Source organism: Callithrix jacchus, chromosome 14 (assembly GCF_049354715.1).
Source record: "Callithrix jacchus isolate 240 chromosome 14, calJac240_pri, whole genome shotgun sequence".
Lineage (NCBI taxonomy): Eukaryota > Metazoa > Chordata > Mammalia > Primates > Cebidae > Callithrix > Callithrix jacchus.
Window position 1 is genome coordinate 99,405,423 of NC_133515.1, and position 26,144 is coordinate 99,431,566.

At 46.9% G+C, this 26,144-nt stretch overlaps 2 long non-coding RNA genes across 5 annotated transcripts; one reads left to right on the forward strand and one right to left on the reverse strand.

Annotated features, from left to right (window-relative positions):
- Nucleotides 1–933: 933 nt before the first annotated feature.
- LOC118147143 (uncharacterized) lies at nucleotides 934–11,729 on the reverse strand. The gene is made up of 3 exons (XR_004733294.3): nucleotides 11,636–11,729; nucleotides 4,082–4,224; nucleotides 934–3,082 (listed from the first exon to the last, which is right to left on the reverse strand). It is a non-coding gene; the product is annotated as an uncharacterized LOC118147143 (long non-coding RNA).
- A 47-nt stretch (nucleotides 11,730–11,776) lies between these two features.
- LOC118147397 (uncharacterized) lies at nucleotides 11,777–25,740 on the forward strand. 4 transcript variants are annotated; one of them, XR_013526160.1, is made up of 4 exons: nucleotides 11,777–18,600; nucleotides 20,591–23,956; nucleotides 24,638–24,922; nucleotides 25,283–25,740. It is a non-coding gene; the product is annotated as an uncharacterized LOC118147397 (long non-coding RNA). The 4 variants fall into 4 exon arrangements; XR_013526158.1 differs by having other exon boundaries at nucleotides 11,777–12,879; nucleotides 18,426–18,600; nucleotides 20,591–24,922; nucleotides 25,283–25,739; XR_013526159.1 differs by having other exon boundaries at nucleotides 20,591–20,762; nucleotides 23,787–24,922; nucleotides 25,283–25,737.
- Nucleotides 25,741–26,144: the final 404 nt, after the last annotated feature.

The following is a 26,144-nucleotide window of genomic DNA, read 5'->3' on the forward strand; positions in this document are numbered from 1 at the left end:
CAGTTCCTGAACCAGTGTTCCAAATTGCCATTGAGGTTGATCTTTACAACAAAGACCCAGGAGAAGATGAATCAGCCTCAGCCCTTTGTTTAGGAGGCTCAGGCTTAAGTTCTTCCCAAAGTAGTTCCACCTCACTTTCCAGGCACCAGGAAGGCTGTACCCAATGTCAGGAAGATATTCCAACTGCGAGACCAAATTCAACAGCACCATTACCACTTGCCAACCCCAGCCTCCCTGAAGAAGCTGATAAGCCCTTAGAGACCAGCAGCCCCCCTGGCCTCTTCCACTGCCCTCCATCCATAGAGCAGAGGTCTCAGAGCCCACAGTCAGTGATTTTGTGCAGACACTCCTCCACAAAGAACCCATCATTCTGTTTGGAAGAGCAGTGGCCATCAGCCTTCCGGAGCTAGAACAGGGCTCCTAAGCAGTCTCCTTCTCTTTAAATGGGTTTTAAGTGGCCTTTACAAGTCAAGTCTTTCAGGAAAGTAAGTCTGGAGAATAGACTTCAGCTCTTACTTAGCATGAAGACCAGGGTTAGCAATTGGGATGCCCAATTCCCTTCAGAGCCTATGGTCAAGTGTGCAGGTGATTCTAATCAGCTCTCCATAGCGCGTCTGGGTTTTGGCATCAACTATTCAAAAGAATCAACTTCACAACCAGAAGTCCCTTCCTCCTCAACATTCCAAAATGTGTTAATGGTGTAGGAGGCCATTTGAGCAAGGGACATCGTTGCCTTAGTTTTTGCCACTCAGCTGGACGAGGCTGCTGCAGGGGCTGAAAGATGATGCATGCTCCTTGCTGAGCATTTCAATATACTCAGGGAGATGCCTCAATGCCCAAATTCCAAAAGAAGGGAGGGACTCCTCACCCACTCCTATCCCCACCAACTTGCTTCCTGCTTTACATGGCTGTTTTTTAATCCAGTTTCACTATAATTCCAGTACAGGGATGATATGGTTTGGTATCATTTGCTGTGTCCCCACCCAAATCTCAACTTGAATTGTATTTCCCAGAATCCTCATGCGTTGTGGGAGGGACCCAGGGGAAGGCGATTGAATCATGGGGGTTGGTCTTTCCTGACTATTCTAGTGATAGTGAATAAGTCTCATGAGACCTGATGGGTTTATCAGGGGTTTTTACTTTTGCTTCTCCTCTTTTTTTCTTGCCACCACCATGTAAGACATGCCTTTCTCCTACCACGATTCTGAGGTCTCTCCAGCCATGTGGAACTGTAAGTCCAATTAAACCTCTTTTTCTTCCCAATCTTGGATGTGTCTTTATCAGCAGTGTGAAAACAGACTAATACAAGGGAAGACTATGGAACAGAAGATAACTGCCTTGAAAATGACAGTTTCTCACAGTTCCCCAAAAAGGGGGCACATTCAGGGCCACACTGGGAACGAAGGTCCATTGGGAGACAGGGAGCAAAGGGAGAATGCCAGCAGGAGCCTCTATTGTGGATTTTTCAGGAAGGAATGGTCAAACCAGGGTAGGCAGAAATAGAATGGGCAAGTTTGGATAGTTTCATGGACTCTGGAACTTAGCATCTGTCCCTAGTTGCCTGGTACTGGTCCTGGGGTGATTAGGGCAGGTGGAGAGTGGCCCAGAGTATGAGGTGTTGGTGTGTGAGCTCTGCATCTGTTGGCCTGCCTATGAAAGGTGCACCCTGCAATGGGTCATTTACTATCTCTGTGTATTGGTCAACCCTGGGGGCAAATCGGGGAAGTAGTCCTCCAGGGTCAGTAAGGCCCTAGCTGTGAAAATATCCAAATTAAAAAACAAAACAAAACAAAAAAACAGAGTTGAGGCTCTACCTCTACAATTTCTTTTCTTAATTAGCTAGGCTTGGTGGCATGCACCTGTCAACCTAGCTGAATGGGAGGCTAAGACAGGAGGTTCACTTGAGGCTAGGAGTTTGAGGCTGCATTGAGCTGTAATCACACCACTTTCCTTCAGCCTGGGCAAATGAGCAAAGGCCCTGTCTCTAAGAAGAAACAAAGAAACAACCTGAGTGCCTCCTTGGTAGTGGGTGCCAACAACTGTCCACCCAAGGATACACACACGACATCTGATGCTGGACAATGAAGATGTCCTATTCTTGGCCTCTCAGGAGTCTCAGGGAAGTTCTGGTAAGCAGTTGCAGCAGAGCTGTTCAGTAGGTCATCAGGCAGACATGGGTAGGGCAGGAGAGACCCCTACCCACCAGCAATGTCAGGCAACCACCAGGTGATGGTCAGATAGTTATTATAATAATAAACTATCTCTCTAAAATAATAATTGGTTACAGCCAGGGCCAGGGAAAGGCAATCTCCCATTAGACAGAAACACCTGAAACTAGTAATCAGCTGCTTCCTGATAAGATCTCAGAAGTTGGACGAGTGGGCTCAAGAATGCACACTAAGAGCAGAATGGCGGCATTTAGCTGGTTATGACTGGTGAGAGGAGAAGGCCTCAAGTGAGCATGTGCACAACTCCAGTAAACACACTGCTCATGCTCCGCTCCCAAGCGCTAGCAGGCCACAGTGCTTGCAGACAGCACACCCCAAGGGCAGATTCGGGGGAGAAGGGATGTGGGATCTTGGAGGTATGCCAGTGTATAAAACCCCAAATCAAAGGTCAAAACTGCACACTTGATCTCTCAAGTCACCAGCTTGGCCCTCTTCCAAATGTGCTTTACTTCCTTTTGTTCTGGCTCTAAAACTTTTTAATAAACTTTCACTCCTACTCTAAAAGTTGCCTCAGTCTCTCCATCTGCCTTATGCCCCTCAGTTGAATTCTTTCTTCTGAGGAGGCAAGAATTGAGGTTGCTGCAGATCCGTAAGGATTCACTGCGGCTAAGATATTTTGGTGCCAGGTCTCTGATGTATTCCACTGCTAACAGAACAATAATACCCATTTTACAGATGACTAAAGTGAAGTGCATGGCATGACCCAAACAGCAAGTGCAGACAGATCTGGGCTTAAAACCCGGGTCTCCTTGGGAACGTCTGTGGAGGCTCCTTTCAGGTACATCCACTGCCTTTCAGGAAGAAGAGGGATCTCCATGCAGTCAGGAGGCTGGACCGGGATCTTGTCCTTAAAACTATTTGGGAAGGGGAGAAAGATATTATCAGAAAACATCTGCTATTGGCTACACAGATAGCCACCTCAATAGCCAAATAAGTATCTGTTTAGTTGAATGAAGCCCGTTAAAACGCAATTAACACTTAAGTGACCTCATTTATCAACTTAATACCATCTCGTGCTGTTTCTTGCTTTACACCTAATTGAACCTCTCATGCATTGTGCCACTGGATTCGATTCAAACACTCACTTAGTGAGTTCTGTTCTGTGCCAGATTCTGTCCTAAAAGCTGGAGAAACCGTAACTAAAGCCCTGTATCTGCCATCAAGATATACTGGTGACAAGGAATAGGTGACAAGCACATTACAATATACAGTACAATAAATACAAATAGGGACCAAGGATAGTGAACACACAAAGAAGGAAACAATAAATGATAAACTCCTTGGACAATAACATTCAGGGAAGGGCTCCTACAGGAAGTGACATCTGGGCTGATTTTTAGAGACAAGTTTACCAGATGAACAAGAAAATATTCCCACTTCTGTTGATGGGAATAACATGGGCAAAGGCCCAGAATAATTGGAATATTTGTCATTGAAGCATTTTTTTATTTTTCTTAGCTGCAGGTAAAAGACTCAAAGATGGCTTAGACAATTTAAAAAAAAAAGATAAAAACACAATGGCCGGGTGCGGTGGCTCACGCCTGTAATCCCAGCACTTTGGGAGTCCAAGGCAGGTGGATTACGAGGTCAAGAGATCAAGACCATCCTGGTCAACATGGTGAAACCCCGTCTCTACTAAAGATACAAAAAATTAGCTGGGCATGGTGGCACGTGCCTGTAATCCCAGCTACTCAGGAGGCTGAGGCGGGAGAATTGCCTGAACCCAGGAGGCGGAGGTTGCAGTGAGCTGAGATCACGCCATTGCACTCCAGCCTGGGTAACAAGAGTGAAACTCCATCTCAAAAGAAAAAAAGATAAAAACAAAAATGAAAGATTAAACTAACGTATCTCACATAAGTCCAGAGGCGGGGCAGTTCCAGGGTTGGTTAACTGAGCAGTTTAATGACATCGGATGGGCCCAGATTTCTTCTGTCTTTCCATTCTGCCTCTCGGTGAATTTTATTCTCAGGCTAGTCTCCTCATGGTCACAGCATGGCTGCAATAGATCCAAACATCACAGCCTCACCCAACAATGTCAAAAGACAAGAAGGAAGTGCATCCCTTCCTTCTGCTTCCTTTTAAGAGTGAAGATATCTTTCAGAAAATCTTTCCTGGGAGCCCCTAGGAGAGTTCCTATAATTCTCATCTGCCAGAATTATATCATATGGCCATTCCTTAATTTAAAAAAATTACCAAACATATGAAAAACTGCTCACCATCACTAATCATTAGAGAAATGCAAATCAAAACGATAATGAGATACCATCTCACACCAGTCAGAATTGTGTTATTAAAAAGTCAAGAAACAACATTTGCTGGCAAGGCTGTGGAGAAATAGGAATGCTTTTACACTGCTGCTGGGAGTATAAATTAGTTCAACATTGTGGAAGACAGGCAGTGGGGTGATTCCTCAAGGCACTAGAACCAGAAATATCATTTGACCCAGGATTCCCATTTCTGGGTATATACCCAAAGGAATATATTTTATTCTACTAAAAAGACACATGCACACATATGTTCATTGCAGCACTATTTACAATAGCAAAGATGTGGAACCAACCCAAATGTTCATCACCATGGAACTCTACACAGCCATATAAAGGAAAGAGATCATGTCCTTTGCAGGGACATGGATGAAGCTGGAAACCATCATCCTCAGCAAACTAACACAGGAACAGAAAACCAAACACCACATGGTCTCACTCATAAGTGGGAGCTGAACAATGAGAATGCAAGGACACAGGGAAGGGAACATCACACACCAGGGCCTGTCGGGGGGTGGGGGAAGTGAGGAGAGGGAGTGCATTAGGACAAATAGCTAATGCATGCGGTGCTTAAAACCTAGGTGATAGGCAGATATGTGCGGCAAGTCAGCAGGCACGTGCATACCCATGGAACAAACCCGCACATTCTGCACTTGTATCCCAGAACTTAAAGTTTAAAAAAAAAATTACTGGCCAGGGAGATAGAACTAGCATTTCCGGTTCTTAGACCAATCAAGGTTCTCTTCTAGGGAGTGCAGAAGATCCGAACTTACCCTTAGTTACATGGCCTCCTAACGCCTGAGCAAATTAGGGTTCTGTGTAAGGGAAAGTGATGGGCCACGGCTACTGTCCGAAGGCCTTGCTTTGGAGAGTGGTCACCTGGGCCTCAGCGCCGGTTCCAGCAGTCTCTCCCTGTGTGTCTTTAGGCAGTCACAGCCCCATCTGAGCAGCTCCTTTTCCCTTAATCAGGAAATCAACTACAAGAGGGCTTTGCTCAAGTGAGCCAGGAGGAGGTGCAGAGAAGCATGGGAAATACAATGAAGCTGAGTCGTAGCAGGGACCCCATCCCCTAAGTCCATAACTTGTCATCATTTGGTTGCTCTTTCATCTGCCCCACATTGCAGACGGTGTGGGGCCTTTGGTCCTTCCAGGGCTCCACCTCCACACTCCACAGACATCTGCTTCCTGCAGAGGTGGCTGATGCTCACCGAAGAGCCAAGTGCTCCCATTTCCCTACAGTCAGGTTGGGGAAATGTGCCTGGGTTCTGACCAATGGAATGTGGCTGAGCCTTAAAGCCACCCTGACCAGCCCTTTCCTGATAGCTCCCTGGGAGTCTGCACGTTCTAACCTGTGTGGGTACCAACTGGCCCACATCAGCCTGTAATGTGATGCTTCAACAGGGTGTGAGCGGGACCAAATGTGTTCAATGGTATGAAAGAGTTCTGTAAACTAGAAAGTGATATTTACATGTGAGCAAATAACAGAATTAAGGGTAATACCGTCGTTAGTTGCTACAATGGCACTGGTAATGGAGGTGGGGGATAAGTTACAGTGGCAGCTGGGTAGTAATTCTAGAAGCTGCAGTTGTGGGGTGAGAGTAACCAGGCGGAGCTAGGATAATGGTGGTGTCAGTGGTAGTGACACAGTAATGTGATATGGACAGCCTCGATGGTGGTGGCATATTTGGAAATAAGCTAAAATCTGCACAGTAATGTTAATAGTGGTAATGATGGTGATGGGAGCAGCTGCACAAAGCCTGTCTGCATTCTCAGCAGTGAGGGCAGAGCCAGCACAGTGATGCTGGGTCTTGCTCAGAGTCATCCGTGTTTCTCCATCCTTAGCTCTTTGCCATTATTTTAAGCATTTAGTAGGCCTGGCTGCTCTTACTTGTGAGAGCCCCGCCCCCTTCAAAAGAAATTGTTTGATGTATTTCATAGTAAGAAAACATCTATAGATCATCAGGCTCCCCAAATTATGTATATAATTCTAAATGAGTTTAACTGTGGCTGACCGTTGGTAGGTTTGTAGACTTCCAATTAAATAATAAATAGGATTTTGGGAAACCAAATGCTACATGTTCTCACTTATAAGTGAGGACTAAGCTGTGGGCGTGCAAAGGCATACAGAGTGAGGTAATGGACTTTGGAGACTCAGACTGGGGGACGGGGGAGTGGGGCGAGAGATAGAACATCATCTGTTGAGCACAATGTACACCATTCAGGTGGCAGGTACACTAAAAGCCCAGATTTCATCACTATACAATTCATCCATGTATCCAAAAGCCACTTGTACCCCTAAAGCTATTGAATTTTTTTCAATTTGCTGTTTGCGTTATGTGCTTTGCAGCAAATTTTCAGGCCTCAAACATTTTGTAGGCTCTCAAAAAGTGTATAGACCCTAGGCACGGTACCTAATAGTGGCTAGTGGTCAAAGCATCTCTGGCTTTAGGGGCTGTCCAAGGAGGGAAGGAATGGATTCTTCCTACACCCACCACACGGCTTGATTAGTCCTTAGATGAGGGTCCCTGGCCCAATGTGGTAAAGGCCATCTATGGGTCCCTCTCTCCAGTAACAAGGTCCCAGAGATCACAGACACACGCACGCACGTGCACGCGCGCACACACACACACACACACACACACACCTACAATTCTAGAGGTTGGAAGACTAGGCCAGGCTGTTATCCCCTGTGGCTGGTGCACCAGGGCCTCCTAGGACATGGGGGAACCAGAGCCCAGCCCTAAGGACTCAGGCTACCAAAGGTTTCCACTGAGTCAGCGTCTTCCTTGCAAGCATTAATGATTACTGTTTTAAAGCAAAGCAACAGACAGAGGGACCGACAGGTGGCTAAAGTGGCCTGAGCAGATGTTTCTGACAATTCCCCACTGGGGGAGGGCTCCTGAGCCTGGGGTCCAGGTCCCAGATGGAATCCTAAAGGTTTGGAGTGGCTTAGGAGCAGAGTTTAAAGGCACCAGAGAATTCAGGTGAGGGTCTGGGAATGGAAAAGTCACCTTTAGCCTCAGAAAGGTGCCAGATCTTGTTGAAGGACCCTCGAGGGCTGCAGTCTCTGGATACCCAAGGGGCTTTCTCATGCAAAGGGCAACGGACAGGGAAGCTGAAACATATCTGAATGACTGACAAAGGTTCTCATCTCAGGCTTGGAGAGAGCAGAAGTAAGACTTGCTGATGGCTCCTGACTCCTGCAGAGCAAAATCCCAGCTCCTACCCATGGCATGCAGGACTATCTGTGATGGGATCACTCGTCCTTATAACACTTTTAAAATTCAGCTTTCCCAAGGGTCAAGAGCCACCTACTCACCTTCCTTCCTCATCTCTATCTCTCAGCCACACCAACCTGTCTGTGACCAGCCCCGCGTCTGGGCCTGCTGTTCCTCAAGCTCACCCCTTCCTTGAAACCAACCGCGATCTTCCCAGGCAGCACCGGTCAGGCCTTCGGCTGGCCCCCGTCTTGGGTGCATCCTTACAAAATTGTATGTATTTTGCCGACCTGAGATTTTTTGTTTACGTGACTGTCTCTGCACAAGTGCATGAGTTCCTCCATGCAGGACTGTTTTATTCATTTGAGTGTCCTCAGCACCATGCCGGGTTCTTGCCCTATGGTGTGTCCACAGTAAATAGGCGAGAAATGAATGAAGAGCAACTCGATTAATACATGAAAATGTAACTGAATCATTGAAAGAATGAGAGCAGGGGGCATTTACTTTCAATAACGGACATTATCTGGTGTTACTAAATCCCCTAAGCACTGTCTGTGTGAAAGGAGGCCTCCTGCCTCTGTTAGGGCTTCCTTAAGGGAAGAGTTCTCCCTCCCTGACAAGGGCCCCCCTCGGGGGCTGTGGAGTGGCTTTGCAGCTGCCGCTAACCCTAACCATGTGCGCGTGCTGGGCGGCCGGCGGGCCACTTCATTACTTTGTGCTTAAGGAAATGCCTCCCAGCTCTGCACTTGCCTTTTTACATTTCACAACCACTAAATTCACTCCCAGCATTGCTTTATAGCAAACGAAAGTAGTGTGGGGGATCCACAACAGACATCTCTCCACCCAGCCAGCCGGGAGCAGCCTGAGACTGGGGAGGAGGGGGAACCCACAGCTGTCCCAGGCTGCCTCTCCAGGGAGACCCTGGCCTCAGCAGAATCTGCCCAGCTGGGGTTAGGGAAAGCTTCTCTTCCATAATTAAAATCTGAGCCTTTTTTTTTAATCTTTTTTTTTTTTTTTTTTTTTTTTGCAGTCATTTTAGGTTCACAGCAAAACTGAGCAGAAAGTAAAGAGAATTCCCGTATACACCCTTTTCCCACATACTCACAGCCACCCCTACAATCCATTTCCCACACCAGAGTATGACTGTAACAATCAATGAACACATACTGAGACACCACGACCCGACGTCCACAGTTTACGCAAGGGTTCCCTGGTGGTGGTTGCACATGCTGTGGATTTGGACAAACATATAATGCCGTGGAACCACCATGGTGGGATCACACAGAATAGTTTTGCTGTCCTAAGAATCCCCTGTGCTCTGCCTATTTCTACTCCTTCTCTGAACCCTTGGCAGCCACTGACCTTGTTACTGTCTCCATAGTTTTGTCTTTTCCAGATGGTCTTAGAGTTAGAATCATAGAATAAGTAGGTTTTTCAGATTGGGACCTTTCACTTGATACTAGGAATTAAAGGTTCCTCTGTGTCTTCTCACAAGCCTAAGTCTTTTAATAGGTGCTGCAGACTTAGGAGCACTTGTCTAGCGACAAGCTCAATGTGGCTTTAGATTCTAACTTCGCCATTTGTGAGCTTGGACCCCGACTCACTCCCTCCAGCCCCTGCACTGCGCACTACCGTCTCCTCCTCTGCCAGGTTTTGTCAGCCTTTCTCTCCTATTTTGTTTTATTTACCTCGACACCAAGCCAGGACCCAACCACGGTTTCCATCCAGCGAAAGGCTATGACCTTGGAGCAATTGATGGACAACTGGGATATCAGTAACTCAAAAGCCCCCTGCCCCTTTTTTGAGACAGAATCTTGCTGTGTTGCCCAGGTTGATCTCAAAATCCTGGGCTCAAGCAATTCTATCTCAGCTTTCTAAGTAGCTGCAATTACAGGCTCAAGCTATCATGCCCATCCAAAGGCCTTCTTAACTGAAAACTGTGAGGCACTGTTTCCTAAGTGAGTGGCACTGCAGAGTAAGAAGACCCCAGAAACAGGAGATGTGGGTCCCAGTCCCAACTCTACCCCCTGAGCTACTGGGGAAGTGTCTCAGGCCTCTCTTTGTCCTCTGTTAACATCATGGAGATGTCGGCGACCTCAAAGGCAGGGAGTGAAAATGAAACAAGATGCTGGCAAGAAGCAGGCCCTGGGGACTATAAACTCTGGACTCTAGGAGGCAGTATTTTGGAGGGGTCATCCCCAAAATTCAAGCCAGCTGGTTGTCTCTGCCTTCTGCAAAGCACAGATAGAGGTCAGATGGGGACACAGTTCCCCTGGAATCTACCTTTATATGCCTTGATGGCCTTCATGAAGCTAAATATCACAGCTTCCAGACACTTTCCAATGGCATGACATTGAGTTACTGTCTAATTCTCCCAATAAGCCACAGAGAAGATACCACCATCCTTCAGGAGCCTGTCCTGCCATCAGGGTGGCCCAGCTAGCAGGGAGCAGCACTGGCGTTCAAGTCATGCCCTCAGGCAACCCCAACACCCCTGCTTTCACCAACCATGGGTGTCTGCTCTTTTCCATCAAAGACCTGGAAGAGCTCACATAGGAACACGCCTTTATGTAAACTGACTAAGTATCCTGGAGATCACTTGCCCAAGGCATGCTCTGGGGTTTGAATAAATGACTTCCCTAAGAAATGCCATCAATTCAATGCACCCAGCTTTGCATCACCAGCAGGTCCTGAGGAGTGCTCCAAATGGGAATGCCAGTTTGGGCCTCTCAAACTCCACCCCCTGGCATGACCCACCTCTAGAAGGTCTGTTGCCCACAATGTTGCCAGACCCCTGGCCTGGCAGTTGTACATGTCTTGGAGCTTCCTTTGGAATATCAGAAGTATTTACCCCCTTGGCCATGTGCCAAGGGATAGAAACTGGTAAGGGCTTAGCTTTCCAACTTTTCTCCCTGTCTGTCCCAGGTTGGCCTGTGGATCACTGTTCAGGCTAGGCTCCATCTAGGAGCTCTCTTCCCTCATTCTCTCACATCACAAAGTTCACCGAGCTTCCCCCACGCACACTAAGGATGCAGATGTGAGTCACACGCGGTTCCTATCTCAGAGGAGGCCAATGGCTTATCTGCACAGGCAATGGGCTGTGAAGACAATCTAGTGAATGAAATCAACTGTCTCATTGGCCTCCTTCCCAAGCCTGCTGCCTCTCTAGCACAAAGCCAGATAGGGCTCCAGAGCGATGGGAGAAGGAAGCCAGCGCTGGGGCAGGCTGGGGCAATCCAGGAAACTGAGGCTAAGGGAGGTTTCACGACCTGCCCAAGGTCACTCATCAAGTAAATGGCACATTCAGAGCGAGGACCACCAGGGAGGAAGGGAATGGGGAGAGAGCCCCTGGCAATGACTACTTCTTGGGGGGGTCATCAGCAGGGCCACTCAAATGCCACGCACACTGGAAGGCCTGCTCACCTAGTGTCATAAGAGTGAGACTCCCACATTCCAAACTCCAGCCTGAAGCTGCTGCTCAGCACAGAGATGGGATCCAGGTTACAAACAGTACCGCGCTAGACCCAGGCAACGAGGCCCTGCCCTCCCTGGAGATGTGGAGGGCCGGCTGGGTCCCCCTGCAACAGCGCCCCTCCCTCCAAAGAGCAGAATCTGCTGTGCCAAGGAAATGGCTCACGCTGGGCCTAAGTCCCTCCCCACTCCCTGGACCATGCTCTATAAAGCCAAGACCCAGGAATGCCAGGCCGCCCAAATCCCTCGGAACTTGCTTCCAGGGTCCACACTCCCAATGGCTGACTGGGCCACGAGGTGTTCACGACTAGGTCCAAGGGGTGGCAAAGAGGTGACTGTTTGGAGGTCAGGAGGGACAGAGCTTGGACTGGGAACACGGAACGTTCCATGAGGTCCCATCCTGGTGGGGAACAAAGCCAGGGTTGTGGAAGAAAGGAGGCTGCAGGCCAGGTACCTTTCTGAGTTCCTGAAACGCGAGCGGGTGGCTAGGGGGACGATGTGCGGAGCCCTCCCAGACCGCCCTCCTGTCCCAGCACGCCTTCCTCACTGCGCAGGCGCAGAGCTGCGGCCACCTTCTGAGCAGCCCTGATCGCGCAGCCACCAGGAGCCTCAGCCACCAGGAGCCACGCCGCTGCCTCTCTCCTTCGGTTGCTAGAGAAGCCATTTTAGAAAACCTTTTCTGCCAACAGCCAAGGTTACCTTGTCAGAGCCTGGCTCGGAGTACCTGGCCTTTCAGCCCTGGGCGGGACACAGTCAGATGGGGCTGCCGGAGGAGGGGACCATGGGAGAGGCTGAGGGAACACAGCCTGATCACTCTCTTTCTTTCTTTTTTTTCCTTTTTTCTTTTTTGAGACGGAGTCTCGTTCTGTCGCCCAGGCTGGAGTGCTGCAGCGGTGCGATCTCGGCTCACTGCAACCTCTAACTCCTGGGTTCAAGCAATTCTCCTGTCTCAACCTCCCGAGTAACCGGGATTACAGGTGCCCCCCCCACCACACCGGGCTAATTTTTGTATTTTTATTAGAGATGGAGTTTCACCATGTTGGCCAGGCTGGTCTCAAACTGTTGACCTCAGGTCCTCCGCTCGACTTGGCCTCCCAAAGTGCTGGGATTACAGGCGTGAACCACTGCGCCGGCCTGCTCTGGTCACTCTTGCAAGAACCAGACTTGTCCCCAGTCTCTCCCTATTTGTCCTTTCATCTCTCCCAAGAGATCCTGTCTCCTAGACCCTGGCCCGCTCCTGTACCCGCTGCTTGCTCTGGCTTGTCTGTCATGGGCTTCTCTGCTTCATTCCCCCCAAGTGTCAGGGGTTTCACGTGGCAGGAGTGGGAAGTTGAAGGAAACTGGTATTTCCCTATTAGGACTCAAGGCGAAGTGCCTTCAAGGACTCAGTTTTCTCCTGCTAGAATGAACCATCTCTTAGCAATGCTCTGCATGTTCTGGTGGGAACAGAGCTTCCATCTCTTCTCTCCATGTTGCCAGTGACCCCCTGCTGCCACCAGAGCTGTTCGGGGACCAACGCCCCAGGGTGGGAGGAAGGGAGAACACACATCCCATGCAGGGGCTCAGCAGACCTGGTCCATGAGGAGGCCTGGACCGGAGCATCCCCTATCCTAAAGAAGAAAGTGCGTATTTGATCCCAAAGGAACCAGCAATTCAAGAAAGGATTGGCCTTGAGAGAGGAGGGGAAGGGCAGGAAATGTGAGTGTGCCTGCCTGGGTCCTTCTTTCTCTACCGATGCTAGGAGGGAGACTTCAGAGAATGGGAGGCAGAAAGGGTGTGAGGGATGCCCGCCCCCAGTGAGGAGTTCCACCTGGGCTGGCTCTTTGACTTCCTCAAGTGGTCTCACTGCCTTGAGCCCAGGTTTGCCCATCTCCAGAATGAGAATGGCACCCTCCCACCTGGTACTGCTGAGATGGAAAGGGAGCAAGGCTGGCCCCAAGGAGGTCCTCTGCCAGCCTCTGTCCCTGTCCTTTGTGAGCTCCATACTTCTAAAGGGTCTGCAATTGGGGACTGCAAGAATCAGAGGGTCGAGTGACACAGTGACACAGAGCTGTAAGCTGGCGTGGTCGCTCTCTCTGTTCTACTAGAAGGTGTGCTCTGAGAGGGCAGACAGCTGATGGGACTTGTTCCCACTGTCTCTGACTTTGAGAGGAGAACCTGGGCTGGGCTACAGCAGGTAAGTCTCTGTGGTAGGAACAGATGTCATCTCAACACCTGGCACAGGAATTCAAGCTCTTGCTTATCAAGGCTTCCTAGGTCCCCAAAAGCAAAGATCCTCATTATGAGGGGTGTATTTTTTTCCAAAGACCAGAAATAGTTCAATATAGCCATTTCTGAATACAGAATTGCTCAAGTGAATAGAACAACAAATGAGACGCAAAGAATAAAGAGACAAAAGAGACAAAGCCAGATGACGCTGGGCTCCCTGGGTACCAGTTTCTGGTGCTCCTTGTGGGCACCCTGAGGGTACGTCCACACAGGGGGACAGATGCCCCCATGCATTAACAGCCAGGAGCTCCATTCATCACGCTGCTTCCCTTCTTGATTCATTGTGATTTTAGCCAAAAGCACCTGTTGAAGATCCAGTTTTTTTCTTCTCAAAAGAAGAATCAGAACAGGAATGTGAGAGAAGTTAGACATGCTCATTTTTTAAAAAGCCTCAATAATAATTGCAAAGTGGTTCAATTAAAGTAACAAAAAAGGAGATTGCAATTGATTTCTAGAAAGTCGGAGTTTATTGTTAACATTCTGCTTTGAATCTGAGATTGAAAAGCTTCAAGAGGAAAACGATCATGAATACAGCCTTTAAAGGATTTCTTCATTTTTAAAGAAATAGCTCAGTCTCCTTTTCTGAGATCCTAAGATACTCAGCTGAATATTTGAAAAAAAATTTTTTAAGACCCAGCTTCATATTCCTGAGAACCTCATAGACTTTCAAAGCTGGAACCACCTCAAAAGCCTCAAAGCTCCAGCCAATTCTGTATTCCTCCTTGGAGTGAAGAAAGCAGGGTCTTTGAACTTGGATAGGCAGGTTTCACACCCCAGCTTGGCCAGCTGATGGGGGAGCGGCCGCAGGCAAGTCACTTCGCTGCTCTGGAACTCAGCAAACACTTCTGAGCAAAGTGCTGATGATAATTCCCACCTCGTGGAGGTAGGAAACTATTAACCAACACAATATATTGCAAACCCTCGGATTAGTGCCTGGGTGTTTCTCTTGGAGAGGGTCATGAGATGATCATTAGTGGCCAAAGAGAGATATCTCAGTAAGCTCAGGCCTAGGTCTTGTGAAATATGCAAGAAAGGGTACTCACCTATGCTAGGCTTACTGCTGTCTTCTATTCAGCAGGAATACGCTCATGTAGACATACCCCCCCCTACTCCTCCGAGGCCAGCCTGATCCACGTACACACATACCTGCTTCTCCTAAAGTCAGCCAAGGTTCTAAGTCCAGCGTGCAGGACACTTGCTGTCCCTCCCCACTCTGCTTGTTCCTACATTTACTGCCACCTAGTCTAAGCTCTCAGTTTCAAGAATCCAACCTTAAAGCCCACCTTCCCCACCCGCCTCCCCACTGCTTCCAGCACATTCTCCTGTTTTAAGGATCTTTCTCCCCCAGTTTCCCTTATTGCCTCAGGGAGGAGCCCCTGGCTCTAACCAATTCCCTCAAAACACTCAGCCTTATTGCTCTTCCAGGGCCCTCACTCAATGGGGACATGGGTTGAATTTCTGCCTAGGAGGGACAAGGGATGGCAATTCAATGGGGATGGAGAGGGGGTGTCACTGAAAGGCTTGTCCGGATGCACCATCACATACCTGTGGCGTTGGGAAGAAAGGCGGAGAGATTATGAGGAGGCTGGATGCCTTCTGCCCATGTCTGCCCTGGTATCTGGAACCCGTATTCACAGCTCCCCTTCCAGATCAGCAGTCTTACTCATCCACTGCTCCTGGATCAAGAATGGTGGGAAAGAAAAGAACAAACATTTCTCAGACCCTAACGAAAGAACTAAGTGGTCCACATTCTCTTCTGGGCGCTTTTGCATCTGGGTGTCTAAAGACTCGGCACGGTGCTAGCCCAGCTGAGCATTTCCCAGGACGCCCTTCCCAGATGCTGTGTCAGCTCACACATGTGGTCACGAACCTGCACGTCCACCTTGTGGCCGGGGCAGCAGCTCCTGCTCCCTGTGTGTCCTTCAGCCTCTCCAGGTGCATGTGCAGCTGTGTGGTGAGGATGCCCAGCCACCTGCAGGTCACCTGCATCGCCGAGGTTGGAGGTGATGAGGACCCGAGGCCACCCTCGCTGAATTCCTTTCTGGTTCTGGTTTGGCCTTCCCCTCCCCTACTCCATGCCCATCCCTCCTGGCCCTTGTTCTAAATCACTCACTGTGGCCCTTGTTATTTTAAGGAACCCCTGAGTAATAGAGTTAGGACAGTGCAGTGGTTAAGAAGGTAGCTTCTGGAACCACACATCCTGAGTGCAAGTCCTGATCATGCTGGGTCACTTTTAGCTGTCGACCTTTGCTCTTACCACTACCCATCTCACTTTGTTCATCTGTAAAATGGGAATAATACAACAGTATCTTCCTCATAGGGGGTCATGAGACATGAATGACTTGATATCTGGAAGGCGTTTGGAGTATTTACCACCCTCAAGAGCATCTCAGTTTGTCTTTAAAAACCTACTGAGATGGGTATATTCCTGTATTCATAGATCAGTGGAGTGAGACTCAGACAGGCTAAGTGACTTTACCAGGGCCACGTGGCTGGTAACTGACAGAGCCAAATTCCATCCCGGGCCAGTTTGCTTCCAAACAACACCAAGCAAGGGAAGAGTCCCACTTCCATTCCTTCTCTCCCCAGTTCTTTTGGGAAGTTGTCTCTTTGTAAAGCTTTCAAGCCTCTCATTTCATAAGGACTTTTAATCACTTTAATCAAGAATGAAAATATTCATCAACTTAGGTCTTTTTTAGACAGATTCAAAGATCTCTCGGAGGGGACTATTTCCCCCTTGATACTGAATCCTTTTCTGAACACAGTTTGATTTTACTCACGACTAATTTGGAATTTTAATTAATTGACAAGTATTTATTCTTCTCTCGTCTCCCTCCAATGTTGTGCTAAATGCTACGGGAGAAACAAGCATCTGTGATGTTGTGGGAAATCCACTAGACGTGAGCTTGAAAAACCCACACTTACCTATTCACTCTGCAGTTTCTTCTCTGTAAAAGAGTGATAAGGAGACCCACTTCAGTACTAGCAATTGTAGTGGACTGAATGGTGGCTCCAAAAAGGTATGCTCACATCCTAACACCCAGACTCTGTGAATGTGAACTTATTGCATAAAAGGGTCTTTGCAGAGGTAATTAAGTTAAAAATCTTAAGATGAGGACATGACTATGGATTAGCTGGGTGGACCCTACATCCAATGGCAAGTGTCCTTATAAGAGACAGAAGAGGAGGAGACACAGACATAAGAGGAAGAGAAAGACCATGTGAAAACAGGGAATGTCTAGAGCCACCAGAAACTGGGAAAGAAAAGAAAGAATTCTTCCCTGGACCCTGCTGACAGCTTGATTTTGGACGTACGGCAACTAGGACTGTGAAAGAATGTTTCCATTGCTTAAGCCCCCAAGTTTGTGGTACTTTGTTATGGCAATGCTAGGAAGCTAACACGGTTATCTATTACCTTAAAATGGCATCCATTTATTATCTTACAGTTTTATAGATCGGAAGTCTAGACACAGCTTGGCGGGGTTTTCTTCCCAGGTTCTCACAAGGCTAAAAGCAAGAGCTGTGTGCTCATTGCAGCTTGGGGTTGCCTGTAAGCACCAGTGGTTGTGGCACAATTCAGTTCCTTGTGATTGTCGGCTAATATCCCTGTTTCTTGGCTGGCTACTGTCCAAGGGCCACTCTCAGCTCCCAGAGGCCACTTGCATTCCCTGCCTCCTGGGCACCTCCATCTTCAAGTCAACAGCAGCAAATCTCCCTCAGGCCTAATCCCTCACCCGTCAGACTCAGGCTTACCGTGTCTCTGACCTCTAGAACCAGATTTAAAGAGCTCCTGTGATTAGGTCAGTCCTACTCAGATAATTTCTTTTTCTTAAAGTCAATGGGTTTTGTTCATTTGTTTGTTTTTTGTTGTCTTGTTTTGTTTTGTTTTTTAAGATGGAATCTCACTTTGTCACTTGGGCTGTAGTGCAGTAGCACAATCTTGGCTCACTGCAACCCCTGCCTCCCAGATTCAAGCTGTTCTCCTGCCTCAGCCTCTCGAGTAGCTGGTACTATAGGTGTGCACCACATCTTGCTAATTTTTCTGTTTTTAGTAGAGATGGGGTTTCACCATATTGGCCAGACTGGTCTTGAACACCTGACCTCAGGTGATCCGTCCACCTCGGCCTCCCACAGTGCAGGGATTACAGGTATCAGCCACTGCTCCTGGCCAAAGTCAATGTTAAATGTAGTAATGGCTGTGAAACTGTCTTGTAAATAACAATGCTGAACAAATATGAAAGATTATACTTTTAAAAATTTCACACTTATTTTAAATAAGAAAAAAAAAAGGTGAAAGGGCATAAATTATGTTCTCCAGAAGAGACGTGAACACCTAGATGGAGGGAAGCCTGGGATGGTGTCTCAGAGAGGCCATGAAGGTGAACTGGAATTATAATCACAGTCAATCCCATGTACTGGTCTGAATGTATCAACTCAATCTTCATGATAACCCTAGAAGGTGCCCATTCAGGCTGTTATAACAAAATACTTAGTCTGGATAATTTATAAACAACAGAAATGTATTGCTTACAGGTCTAGAGGCTGAGGAGTCCAAGATCAAGACATTAACGGATTGGCTGTCTTGTGAGGGCCCATCCTTGTAGCTGAAAGCTTCTGTGTTTCCTCTTTTGGCAGAAGAAGTAAAACAAGCTCCCTTAGGTTCTTATATAAGGGCACTAATCCCATTTATGAGGGCACAGCCCTCTTAACCTAATCACCTTTCAAAGACCCACCCCGTAATGCTATTATCTCAGGGGTTGTTTCAACATATGAATTATGGAGGTGCACACACATTCAGACCTTAACAGCTGCTACTATTATCAACTTTATTTTTGCAAATGAGAAAGCTGAATTTGGGAAACTGAAGTAAATTGCTGGGAGCAATATGCACCCAATAAGCAGTAAAGGTAGGAGCTGCCTCCACTTGTCTAGCTTCTAAGTGGTCTCGGTTACAATGCTGCACCTGCCTCTTACAGAGGGAAGAATGAATCATGGATCAAGCTGAAGCACTGGGGTGAGACATGACTGGCAAGCAACCCAGGAATGGAGTGGCAGGGGGAGTTAAGAAGACACGTGATGAGTGAGAGGGGGCAGAAGGCAGGGAGCACGCCAGCTGAAGGTCCAATCTCACACAGGGAGAAAGGCCTAAAGGTAACATAATGTATTTGTAGAGTCGAAAGGAAGCGAATTCAGCATGTCCAGAATGAATGTTTTATATAACTATTGTCTATTGCTAATCGGCTCTAGGGCCTCAGAAACCTATACCAGGTTGAGTCCGCTTTACTTCTGGGTCACAAAAACATGTGGGAATCATGAATGTAGATTATGTTGGGAATTGATAGTTACAGCCCTGAGTGGCTTATTTTTTATTTTTTATTCGTTTGAGACAGTCAGATTCTGTTGTCCATGCTGGAGTGCAGTAGCACAATCAGGGTTCACTATAGCCTTGACCTCCCAGACTCAAGCAAACCTCCCGCCTCAGGCCTCCGAGTAGCTGGGACTATAAGCACACACCACCATGCCCAGATAATATTTTGGAATTTTTGTACAGACAAGGTTTTGCCATTTTACGCATGCTGGTCTCAAATTCCTAGACTCAAGCCATCCAAGTGCCTTTCTTCACCACACCTGGCCCCGAGTGGCTTTAAACAACAATCTAAACCTCTAACAGCAAGAATTTTGTGGCAGATCGTATTTTTCAGAGTTGATCCCAGCACATTCCATCCCACATGTTCTTCTTCAAATGTGACATTGGACCTGTGTTTCACCTCCTGAGTCTCACTCTGTGACTGCTTGACCAGTAGAAACTGGTAGCTTCCAGTCGTAGTCTTGTAGGATGCTTGTTCTTTAAACCCAGCCTCCATGCAGTGAGGAAGCCCAGTCTGCCCCATGGACAGGCCCACGTAGAGAGGAAGGAATCATCAGCACCTAAATGTCAGCATATAGATGAGCCCTCTCCAGGATGCTCCAGCCCTAGTTGAGCCGCCCCAGTTTATGTGATACATCAAAAAGTTGAGCTGACCCTGCTGAAACTTGTCCAAAATACAGACAGAAAAGCAAAATTACTAATTATTGTTGTTCTAAACTACTAAGTTTTGGATTGGATTGTTATGCAGCAACAGGTAACTACGACAGATATTTGTACCTGACGTCAGGTACTATCATAATATAATCCTATAATGTATGACACTGGCTTTGGGACCACGCAGCCTAAGAGCCACAAAGAAAATGTTAGTGAAAACCTTAGGGCCTTGAGAAGGTTGTCAATGAGGGCATTCAGGAAAATCATGGAAATATTATAGGAATCTTAAAGTCAAGGGTGTCCTTGTCATGTAGTGGCAGAAAGTTTAGCAACACTGTAGCTTGTAGTAACACAGAAAATAGGAAGGTATCTAGTAATCTTGATGATCTAGCTAAGATTTCCAGGCAGAATACTGAAAGTGCCACCTGACTTCTTACTATCTATGGTAAAATGTGAGAGGAGAGAGACGAGCTCAAGAATCCAGAAGAGCCGGGTTTAAAAATTAAATGTTCTAGCCTGGGCAACATAACAAGACCCCAACTCCAAACAAATTTTGAAAAATAGCTAGGAATAGCAGCTCACACTTATAGTCCCAACTACTTGGGAGGCTGAAGTAGGAGGATCACTTGAGCCCAGGGCTGCAGTGAGCTACGGTCATGCAGCTGTACTCCGGTGTGGGCAACAGAGCAAGACCTCATCTTTAAAAAAGAAGTAAAAGTAAAGTCAAATGTTTTCATTCCCAGGTTCTTTCCCGATACAAATAATTCTCAAAGAAAGGAACTTTGGCCAAATATAAATCCAGGATGCATGCCCCTTAGAATCTCTCAGACAGACAAAAGGTCCTGTAAGAATCTTAAGGGATGTTTCAGCCAAGCGGATCAAAGGATACCCTATGACAACAAAGATGAACTGTCCGCACTGAGCACCATCCAAATGATGAATTTACGAGCCAAGTTAATGTTGTGTTGCTCTAGCCCACTACGTTTTGGAGTTATTGGTTATGCAGCAATTGATAACTGGAGCAGATGTAAATTACAGGGTTCTCTGTCCAGTACCCACCGATACAGTGGCCTCTCTTATGCAAAGCTGGGGCTTAGTGTTCTGTCTCCTGACCCACAGAATCTCTGGTGGACAAGTTCTGGATGGCATTGGAGACAGGGAAGTCTTCACTCATTTGGTGGCTTTTCTGAATCTCAGAGGAACCTATATTTTTGATAGAGAGAAATCATGAAGACTGGCTTCCCAAGCTTCAGCCTCAGGAGAGGCGCCATGTGGTAGGGACAGGTCTAAGGTGAGCTGGGCTGGGACACAGGGAGGGAAATGACCTGACCCAGAAGAAGCAGCTGGGTGTTCTCTTCCAGGGTCCCTTCTTTGAGCAGATTCCAATGGGGCATCGGGGAAGTACTCAGAGTCTTCCTCCTTCCTGCTGGATCGGGTAGCAGGCTGACTTCTGTGAGAGGTCCGAGAAGCGGCACCTGTGGGGGCCCTGACCCTCCTTCCCCTCATCCATTTATTATTGATCAGTCATTGGCCAAGGCCTCCACCATGCAAAGCATGGGGGACAAAGAGCCATCTCTGATGGAAGAGGCAGGGAGGGACACAGATGACCTCGGCAGGCACTTTAGAGTCTCCACTGAAGACTCGCTGTGGCTGTGACAGGTCAGAGAAAGGAGCCATGAAGGCCTGGGATATAGGGAAGGACTGCAGATGCAGGAGGCACACAGGCGGGCAAGGCTCCTTACCTAAGCTGGAGCAACACCCAGGATCTCAGTGTGACCTCGTCCCTCCGCTGTGCTCCAGGCTGAGACCCCAACCAGCAAGAACCCCTGCCAGTTTCCTCCAGGCCATGCCACTGAGCTTTTCTTAAAGATGTTCTTTATTCTTGGAAAACTTCTCCCCACTTTGTCTGGCGAATTCCTATTCCTCCTTAGAAACTCTTATAACCTCAGTAACACCATTCATTTGGTCCTTATCCTCTGAGATATGCATAATTCCTCTCCCTTATTTTAAAGGTAAGGAAACAAAGGCTCAGATAGTTTAGACACTTTCTCAGTGTCCACACTGAGAGATACAGTATACACACGCTGAGCCATTGCACACAGCCATAATCTGAATTGAGAAGCCAGAAACTATTTAAAACTTGCATCCTCCATCCTCCTGAAAATTATTAATAAAAAAGATGATGTTGATTAAATCAACAAAAAAAGTCTTCTTTTCTTTTTACCCAAGGGGTTTTAGGCGTGTCTGTAATATTCTAATTCTTTTTAAAATATAAAGCCAGTGTGGCAAAATAGTCAGATTTGATAAGAGTTAGGTAATGGTCAAATACTCGGTTATTATGCTATTCTCTGTTGTTTATGTATAAGAATCTCCATCCAGGCCAGGCGCAGTGGCTCACTCCTGTAATTCCAGCACTTTGGGAGGCTGAGGCGGGCAGATCGATGTGAGGAGAATGAGACCATCCTGGCTAACATGGTGAAATCTAGTCTCTACTAAAAATACAAAAATTTAGCTGGCTGTGGTGGCTCGCACCTCTAGTCCCAGCTACTTGTGAGGCTGAGGCAGGAGAATCACTTGAACCCAGGAGGTGGAAGCTGAGGTCGAGCCACTGCACTCCAGCCTGGGCAACAGAGTGAGACTCAGTCTCAAAAAAAAAAAGGAAGAATCTTCACCTTTTTTTTTTTTTTTGCTAATACATTTTACTTTAATTAAATCCTAAAGAATCAGATCTAACATTTCATATTCAAATAATTTAATTCAAGGATTATAGTGTAAATAATAAAAGTAGTTTCTTGTCTGGCGGTCTATTGACGAGTAATCTCAGGAAACCAGATTGTAAATATAAATTTATATGTGTATTTATTTTGTCTCCCCAACCCCATCCTAACATGCTATTTTCTTTTTCAATTTTTGCTTCTGCTCCTAGATCTCACAGAGACAAGACTTTTCATCAATTCAATCACAGCATAGGTTCCAATCTGAATTGCTGTTTGTGCTTACCTCTGTCATTAACATTTTTGGTCTGAAGATTATGGTCTGAAAATTCCTCATAATTATTCTTTTAAATGGCTACAGTATGCTATAACTTAGGGAGTGCTTCTCCAATTACAGCCCACATCAATCATTTCCAGCTTTTTGCTCTCGTGGAAACACTTTCATAAACATCTTTATGAATACATTTTTTATTCCTTTTGAAACATGGATCCTTATGTAGCATACAAAGTGTTTCTAATCACTCTCTTCTCCCGTTAATATCACACTAATTTATAAAGTACATGTTTTACATCACTTCACCCCTATTTAATGTTTTCACTTGCTTATGGCTTATGTAGGGGTTTCTTCCATCTTTGGTAGATCTGTTTGGACAATGTGGTTACCACAGACATTTCAGGAAGCCAATTAACCGTAAGTGAATGAAGTGATTTCATAATCTGCACACTAACCCTAAAAGAAATTTAGCCTTTTGTCTTTTTCTGCCATCTTGGATTTTTTAGTCTCCGCAATGAAATGTTATTGCAGCCCCTCTTTGTGTGATGTTGCCATTGGCCATTCCTGCCTCTTGTGCGGTCATGGAGTGCTGGGCCTCCATGAGGGTGAGGAGGGGTGGGAAAGACTGCAAGCTGGACAGGGGAGAACCACAGGGTTGGACCCATCACACCAGGTCAGTCACCGCCACGGAAGGGGTACAACGTAGTTTGGAGAGAATCTGCCGCAACCATTTTGTTTTGTTACTGTTCCTTTAGATAGACTAAAACGTAATGGAGGATGAGAACAATCCCTTTCATGGGCAGAAATTGTATACGTCATTTCCTTTTGTCTGGTATTGAAGGAAGTCTGAGTCTATTATTTCTTTTGCAAGAACTATCAAAAAATTACAAGTGCATTTTAAATAATCTGACTATTTCTATGTATCATACTGCTGTTGGACTAGGCCTTGTTTTTTGAAAAGTAAGAAAAACTCCCATCTGCTCTAAATTTCTGTGATTAAAGTTTTCCAAAAGAAAGGACACAGAATTCTTATGACTTTAGGATTAGGCAAAAACCCTAGAGATCTGCCCCAACTGGTCAGCCCTGGGACGAAGTCTGTGCTGATGGGTAGGGCAAGGGTCATAGGGGCAGCTGGAGTAGGATACGTGACACGTTTAGGGTCCCAGAGCCCTGTCCTATGAGCTTGGAGTCCAGACTCAAGCACCCACTTGGACTCTAGCTTGCTTGTGATTGGGGGTGTCTTAGTGCATTTATGTCTCTGTAAAGAAATACCTGAGGCTGCATAATTTGTAAAGAAAAGAGATTGATTTGGCTCATGGTTCTGCAGGCTGTACAAGAAGCTTGGCTTCTGCTTCTGGTGAAGGCCTCAAGAAGCTACCACTCATGACAGAAGGTAGAGGGGAGCAGGCATCCCACGGCAAGAGAGGAAGGAAGAGTGAAAGAGGAGGAGGTGCCAGACTGTCTTCTCAACAGTCAGTTCTCAGGGAAATGAACAGAGTGAGAACTCACTCATTACCACGACGAAGGCACCATGCCACTCACAGGGAATCCACCCTCATGACCCAAACACCTCCCACCAGGCCCCGGTCACATGTCAGCATGAGATCTGGAGAGGTCAAACATCCAAACTTACCAGTGGGTAGATCACCTCCCTGCACTGTGCTCTAGTTTCTCCAGGAGTCAAATGCTGTAAATGTGCCCTGCCTTCTTCCCAGGCTATTCATAGGCTCCAGGGGACATAGAACGTATTTTGTTAACCACAAAGGGATGCATATGTGTAAGGGGTGTTGATGATGATGTTTCTATATTTGTATAGAAAACTGAAATACTAATGTCTTTCATCAGCTGGAATGGAAATGATGGAATGAATAAGATAGTATTTCAACAAGCCATACCCGGTTGACCAGAAATCTTTAGAGTGAGGTCTTGACCTATATAGACTCCTCAACACATACCCGTTTAGTGACTAACTCCAAGAGCCTGCGACCAGCTCTGGGAGCCATTAGCAGAGACACAGCTGTGCTTCAAGTCACAACTGTTCTGTACTATAGAGTCCCTTTTGAGGAAATCATAATCTAATTGATATTTTCATACCAGTATGTAATGAGAATAATAAGGTGTCTCTTTTTTCCCCCTTTCTCCTCATCCTCCACCATCACCATTGTCTGAAAATTTCAGAGACTGTGTATCACTGTGGCCAGGGAATAAGATGAAAATGGGGGGAAATGGTCCAAAGTTGAACCCAGGGCCAGATGAGGCCACTAAGGACCCTGAGAGGCACCACCCCCTAAGCTTGGAGTATATTAGATCAGCTGGACAAACACTTACTGCAATATCCCAGGAGATACTAAAGTATCATCTGATAGCAACTTCTCCAAGAGATCACGATCTAATGGAAAACATGAGAAAGCAAATTCTTACACTACAACCTTCTACTTACAAAGTGTCCTGAGGAAGCTGCAGGTGAGTCTTATTGCATAGGGGCGATATGGAGGGCCACTGGAAACCTACCAACAGAAGGCAACATTTGAGCTGAGCTTTAAGCAATGAGGCGGCATTTGCCCATGAAATAAGGGAAAGAAGAAGGCATTTCAGGCAGAGGAAACAGTATGAGTAAAGGCCTGAAGACCTGGACATGCATGAAATGCTTAGATGAGGGCAAAGAAAATATGGAGGTGGGAGTGAGGGGTGTGTAAGTCAGCAGTGGTCGCATTATGCTGCAGTAACAAACATCCCCCATTTCAGTTCCTTATAACATAAAGAACTAGACAGAATCCATGGCCATCATGGTCAGCAGTGACTCTCCTGTTGTCTTTGCTCCAGGCCCCCATCTGATGAAACAGCTGCTATCTACTCTGCCCATCCAATATAGTAGTCACACAACATGAGGCTGCTAAATTATCCAATGGATACATATGGCCAGTTGGCCACCATGTTGGACAGGAGGAATATTACAGAATATTTCCAGTATTGCAGGGAGCTCTACTGGCCAGACTGGCTTTTTAAAATAAAATGTTATTGGAACATAGTCAGATTCTTTCATTTACGTATTATCTAGGATTACTATTGCATGACAACAGCTGAGTTGAGAAGCTACAATGGAGACCATTTCGCCCACAAAGCTGAACACATTCACGGGAAAAGTTTGTTGACACCTAGTCTAGACCATGGTCCCCGTTGTCACAGCAGAGGGAAGACGAGCTCCAGCTCACGTGTTACCTCTGCTCACAATTCATTGGCCCAAATTAGTTGTTGGCACCCAGCCAAACAGGGAGCCACAGAGTGCAGAATTAACCATTTACCTGGAAGGAGGGGAAGGTGGAACGTTAGGCACACTGGCAGCTACAAGGAAGACACGGCTGGGCACAGCCCAGAGAGCTAAACTGGGTTGAAAAGGCCCAGAAGTTTGAGCTTTACAGTGAGTTGATTGGGGCATTAACAAAGCTTTTTGATAAGGAAAGGGATGGATGGAAGAATATATTATTTTGGAGGCTGTTGGAAATGGATGGGAGCAACCATTGCTGGCAGAAAGGAAGTCAGAGAAAACTTGGGAGAAAGAATTCAAGGGCCAGGCGCAGCGGCTCACGCCTATAACCCCAGCACTTCGGGAAGCCAAAATGGGCAAATCACCTGAGATCAGGAAGTTTGAGACCAGTCTGACCAACATGGAGAAACCCCATCTCTA